This window comes from Lissotriton helveticus, chromosome 7 (genome assembly GCF_964261635.1).
Source record: "Lissotriton helveticus chromosome 7, aLisHel1.1, whole genome shotgun sequence".
Lineage (NCBI taxonomy): Eukaryota > Metazoa > Chordata > Amphibia > Caudata > Salamandridae > Lissotriton > Lissotriton helveticus.
The window spans coordinates 1,422,253,070-1,422,280,754 of record NC_136068.1 but is presented as its reverse complement, the minus strand read 5'-3'; the positions used below and the strand labels follow the sequence as shown (position 1 = coordinate 1,422,280,754).

The 27,685-nt window shown below is 45.1% G+C and overlaps 1 long non-coding RNA gene across 1 annotated transcript in view; it reads left to right on the top strand.

The window, feature by feature from the left end:
- Nucleotides 1-8,700: 8,700 nt before the first annotated feature.
- Nucleotides 8,701-27,685, top strand: part of LOC144770323 (uncharacterized) — a 119,874-nt gene continuing 100,889 nt past the window's right edge. The window contains exons 1-3 of the long non-coding RNA XR_013598864.1: nt 8,701-8,765; nt 8,861-9,008; nt 9,504-9,567. This is a non-coding gene — a long non-coding RNA (uncharacterized LOC144770323). The remainder of the gene's footprint in view (nt 8,766-8,860; nt 9,009-9,503; nt 9,568-27,685) is intronic.

Genomic DNA, 27,685 nt, shown 5'->3' with positions numbered 1-27,685 from the left:
GTGCGGCGTTTTCTTTGCAACCGAGGGCCCAAATTACTTGTGCCACTAGGTAGTCATTATTAGAAGTGGGCGGGCCAACAAACTTAAAGGGAGGGCCAAGCCAGAGCCGAGTCAAGGGTCTAGCTCGCATCTTTGAGCCCCGGTTCGAGTCGACCTCTGAAAATCTTTGCTATGTAAAGCACACAACAAACCTCGTAAAATATGATAAAGTTGCTTCAAAGTTTAAAAAAAATAATATTTCTTTAACATGCACAGCGTTGACATTAATACGTCACGTTATAGCACTGCCACTGAGAAGTACTTATCAAAAAGTATGCATATTAACATAAAGCATTAGTGCACTAAAGAGGCGAGACAACTGTCATGTGATTCCTGTATATGGCCCAGATTATTATAGAGCAACCTTATAGTCTATTACAACAGGTTTTTGTAGAACTGGTATTCTGAACTAACATATTTGAAAGTGTTTTCATACGCGATAATGAAAAAAAAATTGTTTTGGGGAAATAAAATGTTTGAATAAATAACACAATTTAGTCAGGGAAGATGTGATTTATCTAGGGTTTCTGGTTTCACTTTGTACAAATCAGCCAGGAAATGGGTATCAATTTGTCTTTGCTTATGGCAAGGCTTTGTCTCTTTTGTACACTTTCTGTAGTGTTTAATAGCGTGAACTTGACCAAAAGGCATGAGTGCTTTACATGAGCACCAGTTGCATTGTTTATAGAAAAAGGGAGGTTATGTGATTTGGCTACAATTACATGATGTTGAACAGACGCAAGACTCGTCCTTGGTTCGCCCGTACTAAAGTGGGCAGCTCTGGCCGTAATGCCACATCTAGGTTTAGGAGAAATGAAGGGTGGCAGACAGCAGCCACATGAAAGCTCGGATAGTTTTGGTCTCGAGGTTCCAAGAGGACCTTGAGCTGAGCCAGAACCAGACTTTTGCTCGAGCCTGGCTCGAGCTTTCAGTGGCTTGCCCACCTCTACTCCTTATACTAGTTGCAAAGTAGGAGGACTGCTTATGGAAGGAGGTGACGCCTGGTAGTGGAGACTGGATGGAGAACAGGAAAGGTATTTTATTTATTTTAAAGGTTTTATATAGTGCTGGCTGGACCCGGAGGTATCAGAGCGCTTTACAAAGTGAGTGTAATTACAGATATAAAACAGTAGTACAAAACGTGGATTTCACACAGGTTGGATTACAAGGTACAGTTAAAATAAAACAATGAAGAGTCAAGTCTGGTGAGAAATAATAACATGAAAATGCAATGCATACAAATGGTAAGGTTATATACAGTAACAGGTAGATGGAGGGGGGGGTAAGGGAACAGGGGTGGTGGGAGGGGATGCGTTGATAGGGTGGATGGGTGAACATGGTGCTTCTCAATGATCGAGAGCAGCCAGCTTTGTTGAGTTTACAAGTGAGATACAGCGGGTTCTCATGATGAAGGGCTTTGTGCGTAATGTATGCAATCTTAAATGTGGATCTGCCTTCAATGGGTAGCCATTTAAGGGACTCATTGCCAACGTGTAACTTTTAACAATGCATTGGGTAGTTTGTATACAATTTCCAACTTAAAAGCTAAGTTATGAAGCTTCACACCTCAATTCTATCCTGGCAATTTGAAATGTTTTGTACATTTCTTAATTCACTGGAATAAAAGGCTACCACATTAGACAATATCATTCTGCAGATTTATTAAAAACATTCTGTCACTCAACTACTCAATGCATAGAGACTATATATTTGTGGGCTGAGACAAGGAGGACTGGGGGCTTATGCCTATTTCAGCCTCTTAAAATTCATAATTACGGCATTTCCTAACTGTTTATTGGTGTTACAGCACAATTAATGAAATACTGAGGTTTAATCATTAGTTTTGCCACTACGTGTTGTGGTACTACTGGTGGAAATGTGCTCTATCTCGTACCACTAATTTCCATTGTATTGTGTATGCTTCCGTCTATCTCATATCGTGTCAAAATCTAACACACCTGAATGCCACCTAAAGACCCCAGTGCAATTAAAATACTATACGGAACCTCAAGGTCATGTGTGGAGACTGAGCACTAAAAGTGTGTATGGTGGTCTTCCTCCATGTTAAACTCATGCAGAGTTTTTGAATTTAAATCAGTTATATATTGAGTTCTCAAAGCATTCTCACGGTCACCATCTCTGAAACTGGTTGGAATTAAATCTATCACAAAGTCTTCAAGGCCTCTGGGGTCACTTTGATGCTGCTTGCTAAACTGACTTGCGACAGGATATGCCTTGTTGTTATGTTTGATGGCCCCAAAATGCTGTAGAATCGATCTGTGCCCTGGAAATATTGTACTACCCACATAAAGCAGCTTACACAGGCACCCTAAGATGTAAACTATATATTCTGTTTTAAAATGATAACTTCCCTGAATTTCTTTGATCAATTTGAAAAAGGCTCCCTCTTGTTTGTTGAATGTGGTGATCAGTCCAAATTGAGTATCTGTCTCAATATTTCTTTTAGTTCTATTTTTATCAAATAGGAGCTGTTCCCTGGGTTTGGACTTTGCTTTCCATTTAGCTTGGTCAATGATTCCCTTGGAGTACCCTCTCTCAGTGAACCTCCCTGATAAGTCATCCAACGCCTTATCCTCTTCACTGCCTCACTGTAGTTACGTTTTACCCATACGCTTTTACCATATGGTATGCTGTTAATTAAACTGTGTGGGTGAAAGCTAGAGGCATGGAGCAGCGTATTGTCAGCAGTGGGTTTACAAAATAATTTTGTCTCCAGCTTTCTGTTCTTGATATTGACAGTCTAGCCAAGAAAGTTGACCTCAGAGTTGCTAATGACGTGTGTAATGTAGATTGAGGTTGTACCTCTCAATCGTACTAAAGAATTCTGTCACACTGCTTTATGTACCTTTCCATACCAGGAACAGGTCATCTATATACCAGCTCTAGTGTATCACATGGTTGTCCCAGTCATTTTGGTGGCCCGTCTGGATCCCCTGCTCCTCTTACCAGCTCATATACAGATTTGCATAGCTCTGGGCAAAGCAGATGCCCATCGCTGTACCATGAACTTGATGAACTAACTGAAAGAAGTTACATTCCAGGCACCTCTGGATCATACACAGAAACGTTCCTGTATGCTTCCAAAGGGAAACGGGTCTAGCTCCTAGGAAGTGTCTTAGTGCCCTCAACCTATCCGTAGGCTGTAAGTAAGTGTACAATGTGGTCACATCAATAGTAATAAGGAGATAATCCAGTTCCCTTGGTAAGGCATAGATTTTGCGTAGAAAGTCACCCATGTCTTGGGTATATGAGGGTAAGTTCTTCACAAAGTCATTCAAAAAGGAATCAGTGTATTTTGAAATATTTTCCCGGGCACTGCCTAACGCTGAAATTATAGGACATCCTTGGGGGTTGTTCTTATCTTTATTAACTTTGGGGATCAAATATAACACAGACGTTCTCAGATGACCAACCTAACTATAACATATCTGTAACCTTTTACTTTTTCATCAGTGATGTCATAAGTGATGTCACTGACCATGTCATGAATGATGTAATATGTGACATCATCACCAGTGGATTACGGGCGCGAGAGTTACAGTTAGTACAACCAACTATAACGGAGGAATTTCAATGGTTTTGTATGAGTGAAATGTCCAGCTAACTAGAACACCCCTGAAACCTATGGTTTTTTCAATGAATTTCTAAGGTTTTTTAAAGGATAGTTCCTAACTATAACCTGCTTGAAACCTATGGTTTTTTCAGTGAATTTCAAAGGTTTTTTAAATGATAATTCTTAACTATAACCTGCCTGAAACCTATGGTTTTTTCAGTGAATTTCAAAGATTTTTTAAATGACAATTCCTAATTATAATGTTCACCACTTCCCCATATTTTCAACAAGAAGCCAAATCTGCAATGCTACCTAAAAAAACAGGCAATAGTTCCACTTACCACTAACAAATTAACATCAACATTTAACTAGTTTAAGGACGTCGACTATGTACTGCGTGAAATACATCCAACTCACACCCATATTTAAAGAGGAATATGTGATAGAGGTACTACTTATACACTTCCGACACCCAACAAAATCACAATACCCAGCGCCGTCACCAGTACAACCACCCCTCCTGAACCCTCCCCCTCTACTACCTCAGAGGCAGCGCAAAACAGGACAACGGACATTCCCAAAATAATATATCCCCTCAACAGCACACCAGCTCAATGTTCAGAGATGTGGCAACCAACTATGTATAAGGGAAGTAACTCTCACATCAACAATAATGTACACAATGCGAACACTACCGGTGATATGCTATACACAACTCACTACACAAACCAAAAACGTTTCCGTGTGCAGATATACTATTGATATGTGTTGTGTACTGCATAGTGGACACAACCATATTATCTCAGACACTGGGGAATATTTCGGTCATGTAGCTGTGTTGTCTCCCCCTCTTGAAGCAGAAGCAGAGTAGGCTGGTCCAACGTACGCAACATCACGAAAAACTATAAATAATTGGGCGTAGTTCACTTCTGCAAAGAAAAGAGACTCCGCGACAGCGAAGGTCCTCACCCTGCCACTTGGCTGCCGCCATGACTACGTGCCTCCTCGATACAGGCCCATTGCGAACTCAGCGCCACAGCACCGCAGACTTATGTCTGTATCGACTACTACCTTCGATCTACACTGCGGACAGCAGGGTTTACAACTTGAATTCAGCTTTCCATCTACACGACGGACAGCATTCAAGTTAGCCTTGATTTATGTAAGGCAGTGACAATTTTGATAAAGGATGCCATAAAAACATTCCTCAATAGCTAAACTGACTACCGCCTTCAAATGTACACTGCGATCAACAGAGCTTACCACTTGATACCAGTGGCGCATCAGCACTACAGACAACATTTACTTCAGTCTCGATTTATTTAAGGCAGAGACAATTGTAGTGTGTCCTCAGATTTTGTTAAAGTATGTGACAAAAAAAGCATTCCTCGATGTCTGTGTCAACTACTGCCTTCGATCTACACTGCAGACATCAGGGTTCACAACTTGAATTCAGCTTTGCATCTACACTACGGACAGTAGGAAATTCAGCCTTGATTTATTTAAGGCAGAGACAATTGTACTGTATGTATTTACATTTTATTTAAAAAAGTGACAATTATCATTCGTCGATATCTGTGCTGACTACTGCTTTCCATCTACAGTGCGGACAGCAGGGTTCACAACTTGAATTCAGCTTTGCATGTACACTACGGACAGTAGGGAATTCAACCTTGATTTATTTAATGCAGAGACAATTGTATTGTATGTGTTCTGATTTTGTTAAAATAAGAGACAAAATTCATTTGTCGATATTTCTGCTGACTACTGCCTTCGATCGACAGTGCGGACAGCAGAGTTCACAACTTCAGTTCAGCTTTGAATCTATACTATAGCCGTATTGACTCAGATGTCTTATTTAAAGAAAAACATATCATAGTTTTTGGAGATCTACTGCAACTTAGTCCCGTAAAAGGACAAAAAGTATTTATAAGAAAACTTGATTTTATTAACATTGTTGCTTCAGGTGCCACTAACTCTGTGTACCACTTATCATTGCTGGTTGCACACACCCTAAATTACCAATACTGTGCAGCTCTACTCAACGCCACGTGGCGGTGGGCTCTTTCTAACCGCTGCCTACTGCCTACACTGCAGTCATCCGAACTCACAATTAAATAGACTATTGATTCATTATTTACAGAGTACAATACCAAACTAAGTATAACACCTATCAAACCTATACAATATCCCTTTAGTATGCTTCCTTCAAAAACTTCTTTTATATCAGTTATATATTTAGTTGAATAATAAAATTCATGCTGCAAGTGCAAAGGCACACTTAATGGCAATCTACACTGCAGACAGCACAGATCACAATTTGAACCTCACTTTTTCTTCATTGGAAACCTGAATTTCTCTTTTGGAGACAAAAACAGCTACACCACTGGAAGAATCATCTGATTCTGATAATTTTGTTGCTGAAGAATTGATAAACATCGATGGTAGTTTCCCCCCGCCCCTCAAAGTACATGCAGTCCGGTATGCAACTGGCAATGCTTTGAGTGCAGCCCGTTCAGAACATGCATCATCGCAGGGTGAGCACACGCTAAACACCAGACGTACCACTAACTCAGTATACCATAAATAATCGCCACAAGGCTTTATTAAGGCAAAATTCAGTCTGCCCGGACCTACCATCATCACAGGTTTTGTACATGCTCAGTCCCAAAGGTACTACTAACTCAGTGCACATGACATTCAAGCAGAATTCAACGGACTCTTCATTCATTATTTATAGAGTGCAGTACCGAACAAAGTATAACGTCCCTCAAACCTACACAACATCCCTTTAGTAGCCTTCCTTCAAAAACTTATTTTATATCAGTCCTAGGTTTGGTTGAAAAAACAAATTCACGCTGCAAGTGCAAAGGCACACTCAATGGTAGTCTACACTGCGGACACCACAGGTCACAACTTGAACTATAATGTCCCTGAAACATACATATTTTGACAATGTATTCCATACATGTTTCATCTTTTATTTCAATCGTGATTACAAATGATGCAGTCCATTAGGCAACACGCTGAGCACCATACGTACCACTAACTCAGTGCATCATAAATAATCGCCACATGGCCTTATTAAGGCAAAATTCAGTTGCCAAAAGACATTCTTGCCAGTGCGCTCTGCCTGAACCATGCATCATCGCAGGCTCCACACAAACCGATCCTACCTTAGTGCACCACAACTCATGAACCCTTTACGATAGAATCTTCTGTGTATTATACAGTGCTCCTACCTTTGTACAGCAGAGGTCATAAACCATTTATGATTGAACATCTGTGTATGATATCATGATTACTATTCTACTTGTTACCAACAGCAACGTAATAAAATGGAGTCGAGCACACGTGCTCGTACCCACTTCAACTATCTATCTGTGTCTCTGTACTTAATATGTTTGTAAAATGCTCCTCATGCGCCCTACCACATTATATTGTGTTGTAAACAGCGTATGCAACCATCTTACCTCTGCCAGTAACAAAAACTTCGATTATATATCTTTCTCTCGCTCATTCTACAAATACAAAAGTACAAAGTGGATCATTACAATACTGCAAAGAAACTCCATAGTCAATTTATAAGTGTGTGCTATTTCTTTTTTTTTTTTTTTTTAGTATATTTATATAGCGCGAAGTCGACCCAAAACGATATCAACAATTTACATGAGCACCGTATTTACAGTACATTTTCGGGCATGTGTAGATTACGTCATTACTCTACAATAACAGGATGTGGACGCGACTCCGAACCTCAAACACTGATTTCCAGCACCAAGTTCGACAGTATACCTGAATGACCACATAGGTATATATATTATCTCCCCTTCATGTGCCAAAAACTGCAACCTAAACCTTTCACAGCCCTGTATTACTACAGCTACAACACTCCACTGAATGTACAACAAACATTCATATTCGCAGAAATGCGTCATGTCTACCATCTTTTATGTGTACAACTAAGGATGAATATAAGGTCAATGATACCCCGAACCTTCCATGTTAGCCATCTTGTGGGATTTTTCAGACATAATGACACATTTGCGTGTAAGACCCGGGTGACAGCAGCACTACAACACGGACACCCAAATCAATTGATTTTTCATATAGCTCACGAAGAAACCACGGACATAGCTCCGGAGTCATCGTTCACAGCCTCGCACAGCACTGGCATAAGTCAGTCCAGCCCACTCCGCTTACGCTTCCAGGAAAACACAAGAACGCTACATGGCCCAAATTTCCATTGTAGTGATTTCTTACTTCCAGGTCAGTTGTCAGAATGGCACACACACTCCCTCATGGCTGGTATATACCCACACCACACCCATCCAGCACATACGTTACTACACACGTGACCGTACCAATAAAAAAGATGGGGCGCACGTGCTCTACGCCATTTTAGAGTTGCTCCAATCGCAAGCGCTGTGATGGCCCATCCTAGTAGTTCGGACGCCTCATATAGGCTTGAACCACCGAGCAGGGGCGCCCACCACTACGTGTGTGGCCTCTTTGGTCACTGAGTTAGTGGTACCGTAAGGACTCAGCGTGTGAGCAACCTGCGATGATGATGGGAGCACGAGTATGTCCTTAGCCATAACGATATCAAGACTCAGCACCATATGTGAGACATCTTGGTGGCAGAGCGGGACTGCATGATGTAGAAGGTGCCCTGTCTACGAAAAGTAAGCAGTGAGGCCAGGGTGCGCAGTGGAGGGAGTAGATGGGGTGCAGCAGACTGCATACAAAAAGGCGACGCAACGATTTAGGCGTACGCTGTCCTATATACCGTATCTTATTGCATTTGTATTTTTTTCCAATAGCAGGAAAGTTTTTATAATTGGTAAAATGCTCATGATGATTGAAACCATGTGTATCACTGCGCACGACTTGCTTTCAAAACTGGATAAAAAACATTACTACTATACTAATTGTTCATAAATCGAAGCCTATTAAACAAGTTGGAACTGTACAAATAGTTGTATTTTTAATGCAGGAGGGAAGGTGTGTGAAAGGGCGATGTAATTCTACTCCACATTAAGAGAGTAACAATTACCAATCATAACATCTTTCTTTTACTATCTTTTAGATGTAGAGATTCAGGGTGCATTATGTCCCGGCACGTAGTGAAAGACACACCGGTGACAGAAAGGTGAGCTACGAATATTCTTTTCAGTCACTCTCTCACTTCCTCTCTCCTTTGATAAAGAAATGATGCACAATGTTATCTTCCTTTTTATCTAACAGGTTGTGTTTAAAAAATTGGCGTCCCCCCCAACACCTCCAAAGCTCAAAGTTTGAAGATTCTGCGATGATGCATGGCCATCGTAACAACGTCTGAGAAGGCAGCTTCAACACGTGGTGCACCCTCTTTGAATAACGCCAATGGCAGAAGGTGAGCAAAGGAGCTTGTTTCCGAAGTAACCAGAGGTCACCTGTGTGCGGAGAGAGTGGGTATTGTGCAGCAGCTTGACTGCGTAGGAATGTACAATTTCCTCCGGGCAGTGATAATGGATAGGTTGCAACAGTCTGAGGGGCAGATTTACAAGCCCCTTGCGCCACTTTTGCGTCACATTTAACATGGGAAAAGTGACGCAAAGTGGCGCAAGGGGCTTGTAAATCTGCCCCAGAGTGCGCAAGAAAAGGCACTCGCCTCAGGACTCTGAGAGTCAATGGGGTGCAACAGTCTGGGTACGCAGTAATGAGAACTCACGGCTATGCAGTGGGAGTACATGGTGTATAGTACTCTGGGAGAAAAAGAGCACACAGACTCCTCCTTGCAATGGAAGTTGATGTATTACAGTATCCTGAGTGTGCAAAGACATAAAGCAGAAATATACTTGTGCAGTTGTATGTACTCTGCTATTACTAACTCTATACTATCTTTCAGATCACTGAACTTGAGGGTGCACTATGAACCGGCACGTGCTTGGACACACAACGGAGGCAAAAAGGTGAGCTACGAAGATTTTCTCCAGTATTAACACTACCTTTCCTGTTCCATCTATTACGTTCTCTCTCTCACACTTTTAATGTCGTTTTTTCTCTCTTTCTCTCTCTCTCACTCTCTCTCACATTGTTTCTCTTTCTCTTTTAAAGTTATGGACGCTGCTGTCCACTCTGCCGATAAAAAAATCTAGGCTGAATTTAATACAGTCTGCAGTGTAGAACCAAAGCAAAATTCAAGTTGTGAACTCTGTTCGCCACAGTGTTTACACAAGGTAAGCAGAGCGGCCTAGATACACAATGCCTCCAATTAAATGCGTTCAAAATAAACGATATTGTCCTACATAATTACGTGATCTCTCACCTAATGCTGTCTCATCTCTGAATCATTTTAAATACCTGTTGGTCTATACTGTAAATCTGACGCAGTAGGCACTTTCCTACTGACACCTCTTCAACGCGGGCCTATAAGAGAGGTGGAATATATCAGGCACACTGCAGACGTGCAAATAACCAAATATTGCCAAGTGTTACCTTAATTTGTGATCTTTGACCTCATTCAGTCACATCGATCTAATTTTAAACACTTATTTTCATTTTTGTTTTGCCGGTTACCTACCCTCCTTCCATTGGAGTCCATCTCACATTTTGTTTATTATATTGTTATGTTAAAGTTATGTTTCTAGTTAGTTATTATATTGTTATCTTAAAGTTACATTTCTAGTTATTTATTGTTGTTTTAATAAAAGTTTATTAAAAAAAAATGATATAGGTCTTCTTTTTCTGACAACATTTCAGTATTATTTAGTGTGATAATCATATGCTTAGAAAACATTAAACAATTAAAAATAGAAATTATGTTTATAACTAGAAGTATAATACTGAGGCTAACTCTTTACCAGCTCTTTACCAAAATCTGTAGCTGCGATTAACGGTTCCTATGGAAAATTTTAAAAACTCCAGCACAGTAAGTGTTTGGATTAGCAATATTATGTGGTGAACTTGTAGCCTGTGTGCTCACTTAAGTGTTCCATGAACTGTTACTATGGTAACAGGCAGTAAGCAATTTGGGGGTAGCGTTGAAAGGTACTGGCTGAACAGAAACCGTTATATTTACCCAGGATCCTCTACATGACAGAGAGGAAAGCAAACTAAGACAGAACACTGTGTAGCAGATTTACAAGCCCCTTGTGCCACTTTTGCATCACGTTTCCCATGTTAAAAGTGATGCAATAGTGGCGCAAGGGACTTGTAAATCTGCCCCTATGTACATTACGAGCAAAAGAAGTACACAACTCTTCGAATTCTTTATCGATCACAATTAGACAGTGTTGCTTCACGATTCACAATGCACTTCACTAAATACTTTGTGCCTATTTGAATGGGAGACGGGATTGTCGACATTACAAAACTTAGGGGCATATTTACAAGGAAAGCGTTAAAATTGTCGCCGCTTTAACAGCACCAAACTACAACTAAAATGGCGATAATGAACTTCAAAATCCTTTGTTATCTTACCGGAAGATTTTTTCAACATTGCTGTTTGCTATGCAAGAGTAAGAGCCGAGGCTCCCGCCCTGCCATAGCAAACTTGGGGGCATATTATCAAGGACAGCGTTAAAATGTTCTGGTGTAAACTTGGGCTTCTATTGGAATTCTATTGGAATTCTCACGAATTCTCAAAAGCCTATTATTAAGCCATTATGGGCGCTTTAATGACACTTTCCTAACGCTAAAGCGACGATAATTTTAACACTGTCCTTGTAAATATGCCCCCAATAGCGCTTGAAATACAGCGATAATTTATGTTCCCAAGTGAAAAGCTTGTTAATATAAGACTGTGGACTTAACATATCAATCCACCTCGCATATTTAACATGCTTAACTCTACTTCAGAGCAGATGTTAGGATCCAACATAAACCGCAATTAGTGAGAGTTTTGCTGCCGCGTGCTCGTGACGAGCCCAGCTCGTCATGCTGCACAGTGGAGCTGTGCTCATGATGAGCGGAGCTCATCACGACTCCGCCCACTCCCGTGGAACGTCCGCACAGAAGAAGAATTAGCCCCACGTGGGCGTTCCGCGGCAGTTATCGCGAGCTCAGCTCGTCATGAGCACAGCTCCACTGTGCCTCATGACGAGCTGAGCTCGTCATAAGTGCCGAATGGGTTAACAGGTACATCTCATGAAAATAAAAAATGACCAAACACTCCTTTGAACGGTATTCAAGGTTTAATAAATTGCGGTTTGCATTACTGTCTAAAGAGACGCTATGATTCCTATGCATCAAATAGCAGCAAAAATTAGCATAATATCTACTATATGTGGGTGAATTCACAGGTATGATTCATGTACTGCATGTTGCAAAAGTTACACCCATTAGCACTACAGAGGGGATAGAAAATTGGGTCTAGGTGCAGCTCAGGGGAATACCATCCAGTATGAAAAACATATGGCAAACTGTCACACATCTGGGATAATGTCATCAATGATGTCAGTTGAAATGTCATGAAGTCATTTAACATGTCATGAGTGTTGTACTATTTGAGGTCATAAGCAATGCACAGTGGGAGCACTACTTATAGTTTGTTCATTGAACTATAACTGAGAAATTACAGAGCTTTTGGTATTTTTAAAATTTGATTTTATCTCATTCCACTACATAACTATAACTTCACTTTAACCTTTGTTGTTTTTAGTAAATCCCTAGTTTTGTTAATATAAGCTAAGTTTTTATTATAATTCCTAACTATAAAGTCACTTTAACCTTAGATTATTTAAGTGAATTTCAGTTTTTTTACGTAAGTGAAGATCATATTAGAATACTTAATTATAATGTCTCTTTATCCTTTTTTAAAAATTCGGTTCAACCAAAACACCACTGTGTATGGCCTTTGGCCATTAGCAGCAGCGGTTGGTCTGGACCCCCACCCAAGAAGCCAATGGCCGTGCGAAGCGTCAGTTTGTCGCAGGGCCTAGCTGGAGTCCAGTACCAGAGTCCAACTCCTCACTCCGTACACCCAGAGGATTGGCTGCAGACCCTACACCCATTTCTGCAGGAGGCAGACATCCTCTGCTGTGCATGGTGTTCAGCAGTGCAGAATTGTGCATTGGCCCGCCGCACACTCAAATACAAGCAACCCCCACTGCACATGATCTATGTCATGCACAGGGCCATTTCGCCATAGGGTCTGCTGTACCAGACCCTTCGCCCCTACTCTCCATTGTCAGCTTGCTACCACTCCCACCTACCTACCTTCCCCCTACCATTTTTTGATTTGTGCTCAAGGAAAGTGCTTGTGAAGGTGTAAAAAGGAAAGGAGGATATGCTTGTCTTAATTAGATAAGTCATCTAAAAGCCTGTCAAATTCATAGACATGGCATTAGCTCCATTCCATCTAAAGCACAACTGTTTAGCCACAATTGCCCATATGTGGACTTAAAAAACGTTGTCCAGGCTTGTTTTAATGGGGCGTTGACGTTTCGACCCAACACAATGGAAGGGACCACTGAATGCCTCAAATGCATGTCTTCATAAGGATTAGAGCGGAGTGCGACATATGGAGAGAGGGACCTAGTTAAAACATTATCTTAAATCTAACTTCATGTGTGTCTCGAGAAGTAACACCCTTAATGCCCTCACCTGGATGCGGGTGTCAACAAAGTATGCAATGAATGCCAAAGGTGGGCAATAAAACAGATCGGAGGGATCTGCATTCTTAGGTGATTGAAATCCACCTGAAACATAATTGTATACTATAGAAAGCTGGCTGTGTATGTGATATTATCACTAGGTGGTAATATCCTGCACAGAGTCTAGGGGTTCCCCAAAAGTGTACAGGGCTCAATGTAAAACCCAAAGTGCTCTATTAGTGGTAGTGTGGTAGAGCAGCCTTAGGATTAACACAGAGGAATGTAAGACATTTATTGCACACACATGATCAATAATCGACACATGACTCAAGAAGGAGATCCCGACCAATTTGATCAAAGTATACTTTGTTTGTACTTTATTTTAAGACCCAGGTCATTATAAAAAGTATGTTTTTATTAAAAATATTTTTCAGGTTTCAGAAGTTTGGCAGTGCAAATTTCAGAGCAATTCAATATTATCATGTGAAGGATAACAATTGTGTTGTATAACAGGTCTGTATACTTACACTTACAGTTCCAGTCCAGTCTTCAGGGGTCTCAGGCCAGCATTGCAAGCAATGTTGGTTGAGCGAGACTGGGGGCACCCAAGAGGTTCAGGATTTATTATCTGCCCGGAGGCGGTTGATACCAGCAATGAGATTTACCCTTGCGGTTTTCAGCAGAACACCAATACGGGTCATGCCGCAGTCACCAGTGGCTGACTGCTGTCCATCGGATGGAGAAGTTCCGCCGTTGTCAGGCTGTCACAGAGAGGTCGTGGTCGGCAGGCAGGGCAAGAGGGGCAGAGGAGGGCTGACAGGGCCACTTGCAGGAGGGTACGGGCTCTTGGGCAGGGGCTGCGCACAGCTATGGCCGTGGGGCCATGAGGAACCCTGAAGGAATGGAGGCAGTTGTGCTGCGAGGTGTTCTTCTGACTGGGTAGTTGGGTAGACACATGTGCCAGTCCCCTACCACCGTGATTGTGGAGTTCTTTGGTATCTGTGAGTCACGTCGACCCAAGGGTCGGTCATCACCACTGTGGAACTGATCCCGGCGGGCACTGGGAACTAGAGCCTCTAGTCCAAAGGAAGTTTCTTGGCACTTTGGTGAAGGTAGAAAGGTCTCCGGTGTTTCTTGGAGGCCTTGCAAAGTGTCTGGAAGAACATCAGGTCCAGTGGTATGAGCACCTTTTACATAAATTTTTATAATTCAAAGAACAAGGATACTAGCACCAATAGTATCGCTAGCCTAAATTCTTTTTTAGCCTGAGTCAGTCAAAACACACATTTTAGTCATGAGATTATTCTCCTAGGAGATTTTAATATCCATCCATGTAACGGTCCGTGCGGCTTAATGATGGGGGCAGATTCCGAAGGGCTAGCAGTGCCTCATTTTGAGCATTCTACCGAGGGAGCAGAACTAGAAGATCTAGTGGCTCATCATAATCTTTACGAACCAAATCCACCCGAAGGCATCATTAGACCCCATACCTATAAAGGCACTACCACAGGGTCCACTATTGACTATATATTTGTGACCCCAGGGATCCTGAACAGGGTAAGGTCATACAATACGCAGGAGTCGGTACACAGTGACCACAACCCGGTTGTAGCAGAGGTAGCCTGGGGTCAGTATATGGGACCTATGCCTCAAACATCAGAGGCCCATATCTTAGTACGCCCAACTGACCAGGGGAGAAGGCTCAAGTGGGCTAACGTAGTACCCAACAGTTTCCATGCAGAGCTCCTACCCAAAATTAACTGCTACCTTGAGGTCTGCCAAAACAATTTGTCCCCACCCGAGGAAATTAAGGGGGCCTTTGAAGCAATCTGTAACCAAATCGTGTTGGATCTCACGGCCAACACGAGGCGGGGAACCAGCAAACCCCATCGATGGTTCGATTCAAATTGCTCCAAGGCCCATAGGCTGTTGATGCTCGCCTTAAAGCAACCCACAAGGGACACAAGGAATATAGCCTACCTGAGGAAACAATATAAGTTGGCCATTAAATTAAGGAAAGAAACAATCAAGTCAACTGCTTGGGATAATCTATTGAATGTAAATATCTTAAGGGACAGCAAAGAATTTTGGAAGGTAATTAACCAGCCTTTTTTCAGGGACGCACCAAATTCAGTCATGGATTGCGTGATTCCGGACGAAAAATGGATTAGTCATTTTAGCGCAGTATATGGCAGTGTGAGCATAGATAGTACCCCCCATCCATCCGCTGCCCCGGAGTCCTACGCCCTAAGTTTTAATATAGGCGAAGTGGAAAAAGCCATCCACGATACCTCAAAGAACAAAGCACCAGGCCCGGATGGGGTGCCGGACGATTTATATAAATCTTCCCCTGGTACATGGGCAGCTGTTCTGACAAATGTATTCAACGCGGCAACTAGTTGCTGCTACCCATCTTCCTGGGCCACTTCCATCATCATCCCAATCTTTAAGAAAGGTAACCGGGACACCCCAGGTTGTTATAGGCCTATATCTCTCCTGGACTCTGCCGTTAAAATCCTTGGCAGAGTCTTGTTAACCAAGCTGAGGGAGAGTATAGAGACCCATGGAGGGCTGGCCGAAATACAATACGGCTTCAGGGAAAAGAGGGGTACAGTGGAACAGTGCTCAAATTTACATCTTCTGCTCGCCAAGTATACGGTTGCCAAGGAGGGGTCCATATTTCTAGCATTCATGGACCTCTCCTCGGCTTTCGACTTGGTGAATAGAACCAAACTTTGGGCCATGTTACGGAAGATCGGAATAGATGAGGCCCTGGTTGGTTTCATGTCCTCACTACATCAGGATCTGTCCGCTAAGGTTAGGGTCACTAGGGAGGGAAGATGCAGCGCCAGATTTGACTCCAGGTGGGGGGTAAGGCAGGGATGCATCTTAGCTCCCCTCCTGTTCACTATTTACATCAACGGGCTAGGGAAGTGCCTAGAGCAGACAGGGGGTGACGTTCCGCGTGTAGGAGCAGCTAAGATCCCTGCACTCCTATACGCGGACGACGCAGTCCTTATTGCGCGTACCGGTACTGCCCTACAGAGTCTGCTTGACGCATTTGGCGCCTTCATGGATGACTTAGATATGAAGGTTAATGTGGGTAAATCTCACACAATGATAGTAGGAGCACACAGGCATAAACGAATGATTAAATCTTTCAGTTGTAAGGGCCAGGAGGTCTCAAGAACAGCAGTCTTTCCCTACCTGGGGGTGCTCTTTGACGAGAGGGGAGCTTGGGGTCCACAGGTTAGGGCAAAGACCTTATCGGTGACCAGGTCATCGGCTGCCCTTATGGCCTTCTCCAAAAAGCTGGGCGCTAGACCTATGGAGGCCCTACTAAAAGTTTACACCTCGAAATGCCTGTCAATTGCCATGTATGGCGCCCCAACCTGGGGATATGCACAAACTGAACCAATCCAGAGAGCGGAGAACAGGTTTTTACGCTCACTACTGTCAGTCCCACCATCTACCCCAACTTATTCCATCCATTCGGAGGTGGGCATAGACTATATAACTGACAGGCTGCAGCTGGCCCCTTTGATTTATTGGCTAAGGACGTGGCTCAATAACGAGGTAACCCTGAATCATTCCATCATGGAGGACGTTATGTCACTGGAGCACTATAAAAGGATACCGTGGTTGGATTATCTGAGGAGGTCATTTCACCAGCTAGGAAAATTGGAACTTTTTGAATCTCCCAGAAGTATCACAAACAAGGATGTACTTTTGATCAAGAGGCAGTTTTTGTCCCTAGCAAGATCAAACCGAGAGGAAAAAGAACTGCAGAAACCCTCGGTTAGGTCTCATTATGTAACAAAAAGCGCTATTGCCATGGAACCTTATCTTATCATATGCACAAGACCTTTCCACAGGTTCCGCTTGACAAAATTTAGACTAAACCTGATCCCTTACTTATTGGGAGATTATCCATCCTGGGCTAAACCAGAGTCAGCCTCGTTGTGTTCCTGTGACGATTATTCAATTCAGGATACCACTCACTTTGTTTTGTTTTGTCCATTGTTCGCCGAGCCCCGAAAGAAATACCTGCTCCCAATTCTCAGAGAAGCGGGTTTCCGACAAGTTAAACCCGCACTTTTATACTTACAGTCGATGAGTTCTATCCGTACAATTTTTTGTATGGGAAGCTTCTTGGCTGCAGCAGCGCGTATTAAAGCTAAACACGCATTCATTAACAGAATACAAGGACCTTAGTTTGCTGTTGATCAAATAGTCTATTTCTGCAGTGTTTTATTGTGGCTACCTTTATACATCTAAAAGCTTTTTAAGGTTCTATCTTAAAGTCTGGTCATGTGTTTTAATCCCTTTTTTAACATGATGCACTGGAAATAACTGTAAAATGTATAAATGAAATCTGTATGTATGTCTTTTTATGATTTTTTTAAAATCGAATAAAAGTATTTTGACTGACTGACTGACTGACTGAGGTCCAGTGGTAGAACCAGTTGTAGGTGGTGGGGTTCTTGCCGGGGTTTGTCTGCAGTGGTTCAGTTCCTGGTCTGGCAGCGGTCATCTTCCGTCTTCTTCTTTGGTCCGTCGAATCTGAGAGCGAGGTCTGGGGGAGCCACTTACAGCTAAATGTAGTTTTAGGGGAGTAGCACACCATTTATTATGCCACCCTCTAGTGGGAGTGGACATAGCCCTACCCCTGATTGGAGGGGTCCCCCCATCTTCAAGAAGGCAGGGACTGAAAGTTGTGCTTCACCTCGCTTCTCCGCCTTAGGGGTGGGGTTGGCAGACATGGGCACACCTCCTATCTTTTTGAATTTCCTCACCAGTTCCCAGGCCTAAAGTGGGCGTGTAATCTAGGGCTGCCATCTGCTGGTAGCAGCAGAGGCTGGGGTTCGCATTACAAAAGCTGAAGGCGTTTGAGCACTGTTTCATCCTGTGGGAGGAAGCATGACACCTCTGCCCAGGATGCGCATTGTTTCTGGTCCCAGAGAGCAGGGGCTCTCTACCCAGGGGTCCTGAAACATATCTGGTGGTAGTTGGCTGCCTACAGCTGGTCAGAGACCACACCCTGGTTGGTAGGGATTCAGGGGCACCTCTAAGTAGCTCTCTGGGTACATAGTACAATAAATCCCACACAGGCATCAGTGTCGACTTACTGAAAGAAGTAGTTTGGTACCAACACTATTGTATTCAGTGAAGGCATAATGGTGCCGTGGAACTCTAGTTGTCGAGTTTCCAGGATATGTAGTCTCTACGGCTTCACTGGCACGTGCAATATTAGGAAAGGGTGCCCAATATTGTAGGGGCCTATCTGCTCATGCAGATATGCCCTCATATGTAATATAGTGCACCCTGCCTTAATGCTGTGAGGCCTGCTGTAGGAGTGACTTACATGTGCTGTCTGGCAGTGCTCGCTGGCATGGCACCCAAGCAGGGTGCCATGTCAACTTTGTCATTTTCTCAACATCCTCAGCCTATGCGAATGTAAATGGATACACCTTTTGGACTCAGTGAACAGGGGCCTCAATGAGTATGAAGAGATATCGCAACAGGTAGCAAGTCTCAGTAATGGATGATTTTAATGACTTATGGGTAACTTTTCCCCGATCTCCTAATGAAAATAACATCCTTCCCTCAACGGTATACATCTACACACATAACCTATTGAAAATGTTGTAATATGGGGGCGTGGCCAGCAGTATGACGGAGTGAGACGTGAGTCTGCACAGCTCCGGTGCAGAGAAGTGATCCAACGTATGCTAAGGGGGCCTACGGTCCCGAAAACTTAAATACGTTGATCCCCGGGGGTCCAATATCCCCTCCGGCATCAGAAGACTGCAAAAGGAGGCTGTGGCAGTCTCGTATGCTACGACGGTGCGGGCCGGCCTGGAGGTCCGCTAGCGAGACCCAAGATGGCGCATCGGGCTCGCTGAGAAAGGAGGTGGCGCAACTGGCGGCCTTGGAGCCCGTCGGGAGCTGCGGGTGCCCCGGAGAGCCTCCTCGCCTGGACGCCAGTGCCCTGGAGGTGTGCGGAGGGCCCCGGAGATGCCTATCGTCGGCCCCTGTGGAGGAGGGGGGGCACCGTGACGGAGAACGGCGGAGCGGAGTTGAGATTCGCGGCCGGCCTGGACTAAGCAGCTGGGAGAGGCGGGGGTTGGCACCAAAGTCTGTGGGGATCGGAAGGAGAAGGGCAGTGCCGGCAGACCCGCGGAGGAATGAGGGGTGAGCTGGCTGCCTTCCGCTCGGCCGGTAACCGGAGGGACTGACTTGAGCCCGGGCGCAAGCTGAGACGGGACCCCCCGAGGCCTCGGTGAAGAGGGCCTGAAGAGGCCACCTTCCTGGAGTGATGGAGTCCCCCTCCCCATCCTGCGGGGACCGGGTGGGCCCGCTCCCCCCCACCTCTGCTGGGGCCCTTGATGAATTGAGTGCTTTGAAGGACGGCCCAGGGACACAGCCAGCGGAAGGTACGAGGGGCACAGATTTGGAGGGAAGCAAGGTCCGGGCACGCTGGTGAACTACTGCTTGGAAGTCTGGGACACCCGGAGCAACGCGGACTAGTGGCATCAGTAGTGGCAACTGGATTGTCCTGGCAAGTCAATCCGACAGAGAACCACCTGGGGTTGCATGGGTTGTGAGAGACTTGGCAAGTGAGCGTGGAGACAGCGTGGGCCGATTTTGTCCCGCCCCTGCGGATTTGATTGACTGAGTGCCCGGGCTGACCAGCCTACCCCCACCCCACCCCACCCTGTCCATCCTTGCCCCTTCCTGTGGCTGCAACGCTGAGGGGAGAGCTTGCTGGAGGTGGGGACGGAGGTTTGGCGGAGGAGCACGCTGACAAGTGGCAGCAGAGGGACTTCCCGGAGAGGGCCCTAGAGGCAGCGAAGCGAAGCATTGGGCTGGACAACGTCCAGAAAGTCCAGTCCTTCAAGGTGTGTGACACGGCGCAGTGCACTATGGGCAGGATAAAGGACAGGGACCCTAAACCCCCCGGCAGGGCACACTGGACCGCTGCACCAAGTCGGCCCACCCCCCACAGGATGAAGGCTCTTTTTTTTTTTAATGAATAAGCTTTATTGTATAGTTAATTAAAACCATTACAAAAAGTAGAAAAAGGAGCAGCGGTTTAAAATGAATGATCAACGAGCATCCATGGTTTAAATTTAGCAACATTAAAAAAACAAGATTACATACAAGGGACGCCAAGTGCCAAGTCAATTCAATTTTATATTGTCCATTTACTTGTTGAGGAACGATAAGTGGAACTCATCTTCCGTTGACTACCACAGAACAAGCGGCCGGTGGAAGACTTGCGTGACATTAAAAAGAGGGAACTAAATCTTATTTACTCTAAAGTTAGCAGCATGATCTTTATCTTCATAGTTTTTTTTTTCTTTTTCAAACTTGTATGATAGTATCCCTTTTGTTCTCAAAGTTTGTGACAAGTTTGACTGATCTGCAGATTAATTGTGGATCCGCTGTACACAAGACTTGTATGACGGCGGAGCGGCAGGTACGTACTCTGTATTCAATTAACTTTGTCTTTAACCAGTACCGTCGTTCCTGATCCAGTGCAGGACAGATGCAGAGTATGTGGATAAAGTCTTGTTTTGCATCGCCACATAAATCACACTCCTTGGTGTCTGGTTTCCTCCAATCTGATTTGTCTGCGTTTGTCGGCAGATTACCCATCCTTAAATTAAGGTATTTCGTTTTGACATATGAGGAAAAGGAAAGACCAAGATAAGCTGCCGGTTTGAGCCCACCCCCCACAGGATGAAGACTCTGAGGGTACTAGTTCGGACACAGCCCTGCTGATGAACGCAATCCAGGCCTCCCGCGAAGCACTTGAGAACAAGATCAGAACGGTGGGCACGGAAGTAACGCTCCTACGGCAGGATCTTAGAAGACAGAGTAAAGGAATTGGAAACGAGACTGGGGGAGGTCGAAGACACAATACAGGAGGTGAGAAAAGGCATGACAGAGCTTCAGGCGTCGCATAAGCAGCTGCTATGGAAGGTGGACAACGCAGAAAATAGGGCTAGTCGCAACAACCTCCGATTCGTAGGTTTTAGGGAGGGAATTGAAGGCACAAACATGGCGGCGTTCCAGCACACTTGGCTCCTGCGTACTTTCCCAAAGTATACATTCTCCACCTGTCTCATCATAGAAAGGGCCGACCGAGCGCTGCTGGCCAAACCACCGGCTGGAGCGAGACCTAGGCCGGTCATTGCTCGCTTCCTGAATTTTTTGGACAGAGACATGATTCTCAGAGAAGCTAGAAAGCGTGGGGAGATCCGACTAGACAATGCCCAAATAATGATTTTCCCGGACTACAGCAGGAAGAGCAGAGGCAGCTACGCTATTATGACTCGGTAAAAGCAAAATTGAGAACCCTCCAAATTCAGTACATGTTATTGTTCCTGGACAAATTAAAAGTGATCTACAAGGACAAGACGCATTTTTTTCTGAACCCGGAAGAGGCTTGGCAATGGCTGGAGGTACGACCCCAGTTGACGCGACCCACGACTGGTGCTCAAACATCATTTGAAGTGGAGAGGCCTCCAGGAGGCCCCAGAGGAGCGCCCAAATTGCAAAGGTCGAGACAGGGTCATGGAGAGCGTCTTCCAGGTGCGACCCCATACCCCAAATCTGTATCTGAACTACGAAGACGACAAAGAGACGGATCCCTTGGCCTTAGTCGACTGTCGGGATCCCGATACTTTTGCCTGGCGGAGAAATCTCGCTCTGATGTGGAGGGAGAGCCTCAGGGTTCCTCATCGGAGGAGGAAGAGTTGGACAGGCAATCCCTGCGTCCCTTGGCAGATGAAATCAATGAGATGGAACAGGGGCCCACGCCAGAACCCGGAGTGTCTCCGGGGGACCTCCAGGACTCTAACTCGTGAAGAGGGGACTGAAGTGGCTGCCCAAGTCTAGATAATGTCTCGCTTGGAGCGTGCAAGCTGGACACCCCCCACCCCCTCCCGATTGGATTGTTTATTTGGTCTTTATCTATTTTGGTTTGTCCTTGCTCTTGTTCACACCTTTTCATGTGGTGACTTTGAAGGTTTTGAGCGGGCTTCTTTTCTTTTGGGTGTTTGGGAGTGGATGGGCGACAGACCTCCATCACCCGAACAGCTTATTCTCTGCTGTTTGTTGGAAGATGGGACAACAGGGGGGAGGGAGGTGGGTAGGGGGGAGATTGTCGAATGTTTTCAGGGAAAGGAAGGGGGAAGAGAGGGGCTACATGTTGGTTGGGGCTGATTGTTAAGTTTTTAGGCATTTCAAAGTTAGGACCACTACAAACACCTGTGTATTAAACACCCAACTCCTGCTAACACACACGTATTTAACACCTGATGTCCTCTACAGCGGCGGGTAGTCCCCAGGCGGCTGTCCAAGTTAGTGGCTGTGCCAAGATCCTTACATGGAACGTGAACGGCCTGGGCAATAAAGTGAAGAGGGGGTTAGTCCTGGCATATGTGAAGCGGGTAGGGCCAGATATTGTCCAATTGCAGGAAACTCACCTACAGGGCACTCGGTGTAGGTTCCTGGCGAGGCGACCGTATAAAGTTTTGGCACATGCAGGTTACACAACAGGCTCCAGAGGGGTTGCTATCCTGATTAAGAAATCACCCCCCTTTTTAGCTACACAGACGTGGGCGGACCCACTGGGGACATACGTGGGGGTAACGGGAACCTGGCGACGCCAGAGACTCCCGATAATCTCAGTATATGCACCACAGAAACTACAGGCTAGAATCATGTCCGGTGTAACTGATGTCCTCCTGAACACACCAGATACATTACAGGTGGTGGGAGGGGACTTTAATGATGTTATGTCATCTCTGCGGGGCAGGTCAGGGAATCGGCTTGGTGACTCCACAATAACTCCCCTAGCTAGGACCATCTCTACTCTTGGTCTAATAGATGTCTGGAGGTGGCTGCATCCAGACGCCAGCACCTACTCATATTTCTCTGGGGCTCATAGGGTGTATTCCAGATTGGATTATGTCTTCCTGCTGTGCCGTGCCCTTAGTGTAGAGGATGTGGCGGAGTATCAAGCTCGAGGTATCTCGGATCATTCACCTCTTCTGGTGCGGCTGGGGGGCAGACATGCATTAGGGGGAGGGGGGTGGCATCTGCCGGCGTGGGACTTGCAGAACAAGGAATTGGTGAAGGGACTCAGGGTAGATGTAAAGCTATACTTCACGGAAAACACAGGATCGGTTTCGTCAGGTGTAGTTATCTGGGAAGCTTTTAAGACAGTTATGCGAGACAGGGCCCAAAATAGAATAGCCTGGGAAAAAACGAAAGTGCAGGAAGAGCGGAATACTTTGGAAACGCATATCCTGGAGCTAGAGCGCATGCATGTGGCTGACCGGGACACACAGATTCTTAGACTTCTAGTGGACAAACAACAGCAATACAAGTCACTAGTGGCGGATGAAGCCAAAACGCAGGCACAGGCGACCCTTCACAGACTATATGATGTAGGGGATAAGTCGGGAAAGCTCCTGGCGTGGTTAAGCCGGAGAGAGCAGGATGCCCGCTGGGTGGAACAGGTGCTTGACAGGCAGGGGCAAATCAGACGGAACGACGTCCAGATAGCTCAAGCATTCGCCGCCTATTAGGAAGATTTTTACAAAGCTAGGGATCTGGGAGCCCTAAAAGATGCACTGACATACATTGACACCATGGAGACCCCCGTTTTATCTGAAGAGGATCAGTTGAGCCTTGAGGGAGAGAGAACAATCACTGAGATTAAAGAAGCCTTGGCCAGACTCCGCCCGGGGAAATCTCCTGGCCCGAACTGGTTTCCTTCTGATTTTTTTTTTTAAACTGCGGAGCTCCTTGGTGGCCACCTGTTGGCCCTGTTCGAGGAGGCAGCCCAAGAGGGCATCTTACCGCCTGATCTTCGTATGGCCACAATTGTTCCGATCTATAAACAGGGTAAACCCCCCGAAGAATGAGCGTCTTATCGCCCCATCTCACTCCTGAACGTGGAGGTTAAACTCTTGGCGACAATTTTGGCCCTTCGACTACGACGGGTAATTCCCGACCTGGTCCATTTGGATCAGACAGGTTTCCTGCCGGATAGGGCAACTAGGTGGAATCTCAAGAGAACCCATAATTGGCTGATGGAGGTGCACAATCGTCAAGATCCCCATGTGTTTTAATCTTTGGACGCCGAAAAGGCGTTTGACGCTGTGCATTGGCCTTTCCTTGAGGGAGTGTTAATCAAGTTTGGATTTGGCCCCGGAAGTGGGTGAGACTCCTCTATACAGACCCACGAGCCAGAGTAAAAGTAAATGGGGTAGTGTCGGAGGATTTCCCCATAAGAAGAGGGATCTGGCAGGGATGTCCGCTGTCCCCGTTGCTCTTTGCCCTTACTATAGAAATAGCGGCATGTGAAATTAGGCAGGAAGAAGAAATAAGAGGGTTTAAAATTGAGCAGACGGACACATATGAGGAGAAAATATCGCTGTATGCGGATGCCATCCTCTTGTATGTCACCCACCCAGCCACTACGATCCCTGTGCTATTTACGCTGTTGAGCCGCTATGGCGCCCATGCAGGTTACAAGATAAACTGGCATAAGTCAATCTTATATATCCCCAAACGAGGAGAGGGCTGGTCCCTCTTGCCCGGTGCTCTTAGGGTCATGGACGAAGGGTTTACGTATCTAGGGATATATATATATAACTATGGATAGAAACCTCTTGTACCAGAGAAACGTCAAGCGGGTGCTCGCAAACTTTGCAGAGGACGCTGCTAGGTGGAGGACGCTCCCCGTCACGATTTTAGGGTGTGCTGCAATGTTTAAAATGATAACGTTACCGCGGTTCCTGTATGCAATACAAAATGAATATTTCGCACTCCCCCGGCAGGGTTTTAAAGATATAAATGCTGAGCTGGGGTCATTGCTCTGGTTGGGGAGACAATCCAGGATAGTCCTAGGCACCTTGCAAAGGAACCAGTACTATGGGGGGATCTCCCTGCCAAATTTCGAAGCTTATTACTGGGCGGAACACTTATCACCAATCAACGATTGGTTTTACGCTCCAGCAGACCATCCCACATGCAACCTGGAGAGAAGGACAATGGCACAGCGCACCTGTTTACATTATATATACGGGGTTAGATGGAAGGAAAAACTGCACTCAGCAACAGACGATTAGATGGACTCACCAACCAACGAAACAGACCCCGATATGGCACTGAGCGTGGTTAAAGGAATTGAATAAACTGAGAGGGCTTAAGAGATGGGATGACATTGGAATTTCCGTACTGGGGGATCTGGTGAAAAGGGGAGACCTAAAGTCATTTCAGGCCTTGAGAGCGGAATACGGCAAAGAAAGATTAACCTTACAAAAGCAAGGGAAGGGTGTCACCTGCCTACTGATGTTAATAGAGCGTGGAAACGTCTCAACAGTGATAAACAGCAACAATTATCTATGACCCAAGGGAGAGTGCAGAACAAAATATATAGAGAAAAAACAAGATACAGATAAAGGCAAAATTTATTAAAGATACAATCGATATATTCAAATACAAAAATACAATGAATCAACAAATCAAGAGAGAATACGGATCCTAATTATATATAGTGTGCTGAGAACAAGAAGTCAAAATGGAACAAAATAATTTTTTGATCATTTTTTCGACATACACAAATCAAGATATTTAGTCCCCACTAACAGAGATATCAACAAATGGAAAACAAATTTCAGACACATGCAATGAAAAGCTCACATTCACAAATCTACTCACTCAATCAAACCACATTGCATCCAGCATTTGTACAATAAATATATATACATATATACAACAAAGCGAGGATGGAGACCACAACAAAGTAATATGGGTGGACAATAGGATCAGAGCATTTACTAAAGGTTCTTGTCCAGGGGTCTCGGTCCTGCACGGTGCCGACGCGCGTTTCGGTGTCAAGGCCAACTAGTAGTCAACACCTTCCTCAGGGCACTGAAAATACATTTCTCTGTAATTCAAAAAAACATAAGCGGGGAAAGCAAAAAGACTGTACAGAACTTTCTTTTGAAACAAACAGCACAAAGAGAAAAAACTGCATCAAAAAAGTGCCAATAATCCAGGTAGGAACGGATCCCAACGTAAGATAACTTCCAAGTCAGGATAATTTATCCACAAATAAATCAGAAAACGGCAATGCTTAAGATGAAGTCCAGAAAGTGCATGGGTAGCAAACTGCCAGTACGCGGTTTGGGCAAAACAGAAGAATCCGTGGCCCAAATGTTTGTAGAAAAGGGTTCCAACCAGATGTCCTCCAGAAGTGGAGAATTCAAACAACTGGAACCAAATGATCCCAGGCTGAATACTTAATCAACTGCAGCAGCTCCTGGGTCGTTTACATAAGTAAGGTTCCACAAGTAGATCGGAGTCGGCGGATTGAAAAGAGCAATCAATGCGGGCTCGAAAGGTCTGGTGCTCAAGTCGTAGCTGAGCAGAATAAGGCGGCAGCTTCAAAACACATCCGAAGGTTCCCAAAAAAACGTTCTGAATAACACCGTCCAGCGGGAGACAGCAAAAGGTGGAAATCAGAGTCACGCTTGGCGGGCGGAGAAGGCGCTCGCCTCTTCCTTACCATAGTATGCCCTGCTTGAGGGTCGTTTACTGCAGGAACGCATCCCTTGCAAGGTATTTTCCCTGACCTATAAAACTCTGATCAATAATACGCCAGACGGGCTAGTGAAGCTTACAGAGACATGGGAGCAATATGTGGGGGAGATGGATACAGTGGACTAGGAGACAGCCTTGATGCATCCAAGGGAAGTTGCAATTAAGACCCGTCTCCAGCTCATCCAATATAAAATCCTGCTCTGTCCTGACCAGACGGTGGGGGTAGGTGTTAGCGGCTCCGACCGCACGCTATCCGGGTTCCTGACCTTCACGTGCAGGTCCCACTGGAGCAGTCTGCGGGGCATCTCACGATCTCCCTTAGGGTCACTCATACCAAGCAGGATACTCTTGCCTGCCCCTTTATGACCTCATGGCATAAGGTTGTATGACTTAAGAATTTTTAACCTTTACACCATTTATATCATTATTTTTCACTGTGTAGTACGTCCCACTAGGGTCCTGATGAAATGCCGCGTAGGCATGAAACATGTTGACCACACCAGGGGGTTGCAGATATCTTGCCTAACATTACTAGTAGCAACTATCTCCCCTCCCACTCTTTTTACTAAGGGCGCCAGCCACTCCAATAAATTTCATTGTGGACTGACCCACCTTTTTTAATCTCACCACACCTTTTACGACTACACCCCTTTCTTCCCCGCACACCCGCATGCACCATATGGCAGGGATTAAAGATCTCCGTTAAAGAGCCCCCTTGAGGGTGCCCGCTGAACATTGCAGCGCCAGTTCAGCGAGGAGCAAACCCATATGATGAAGCATGACATCTAGCTTGCTAGGTGTGTGAGGGTTTTAGTCCCAACTAGGGGAATCCCCCCCTCTTTGGCTTTTCTTTCTTTCTCTCTGT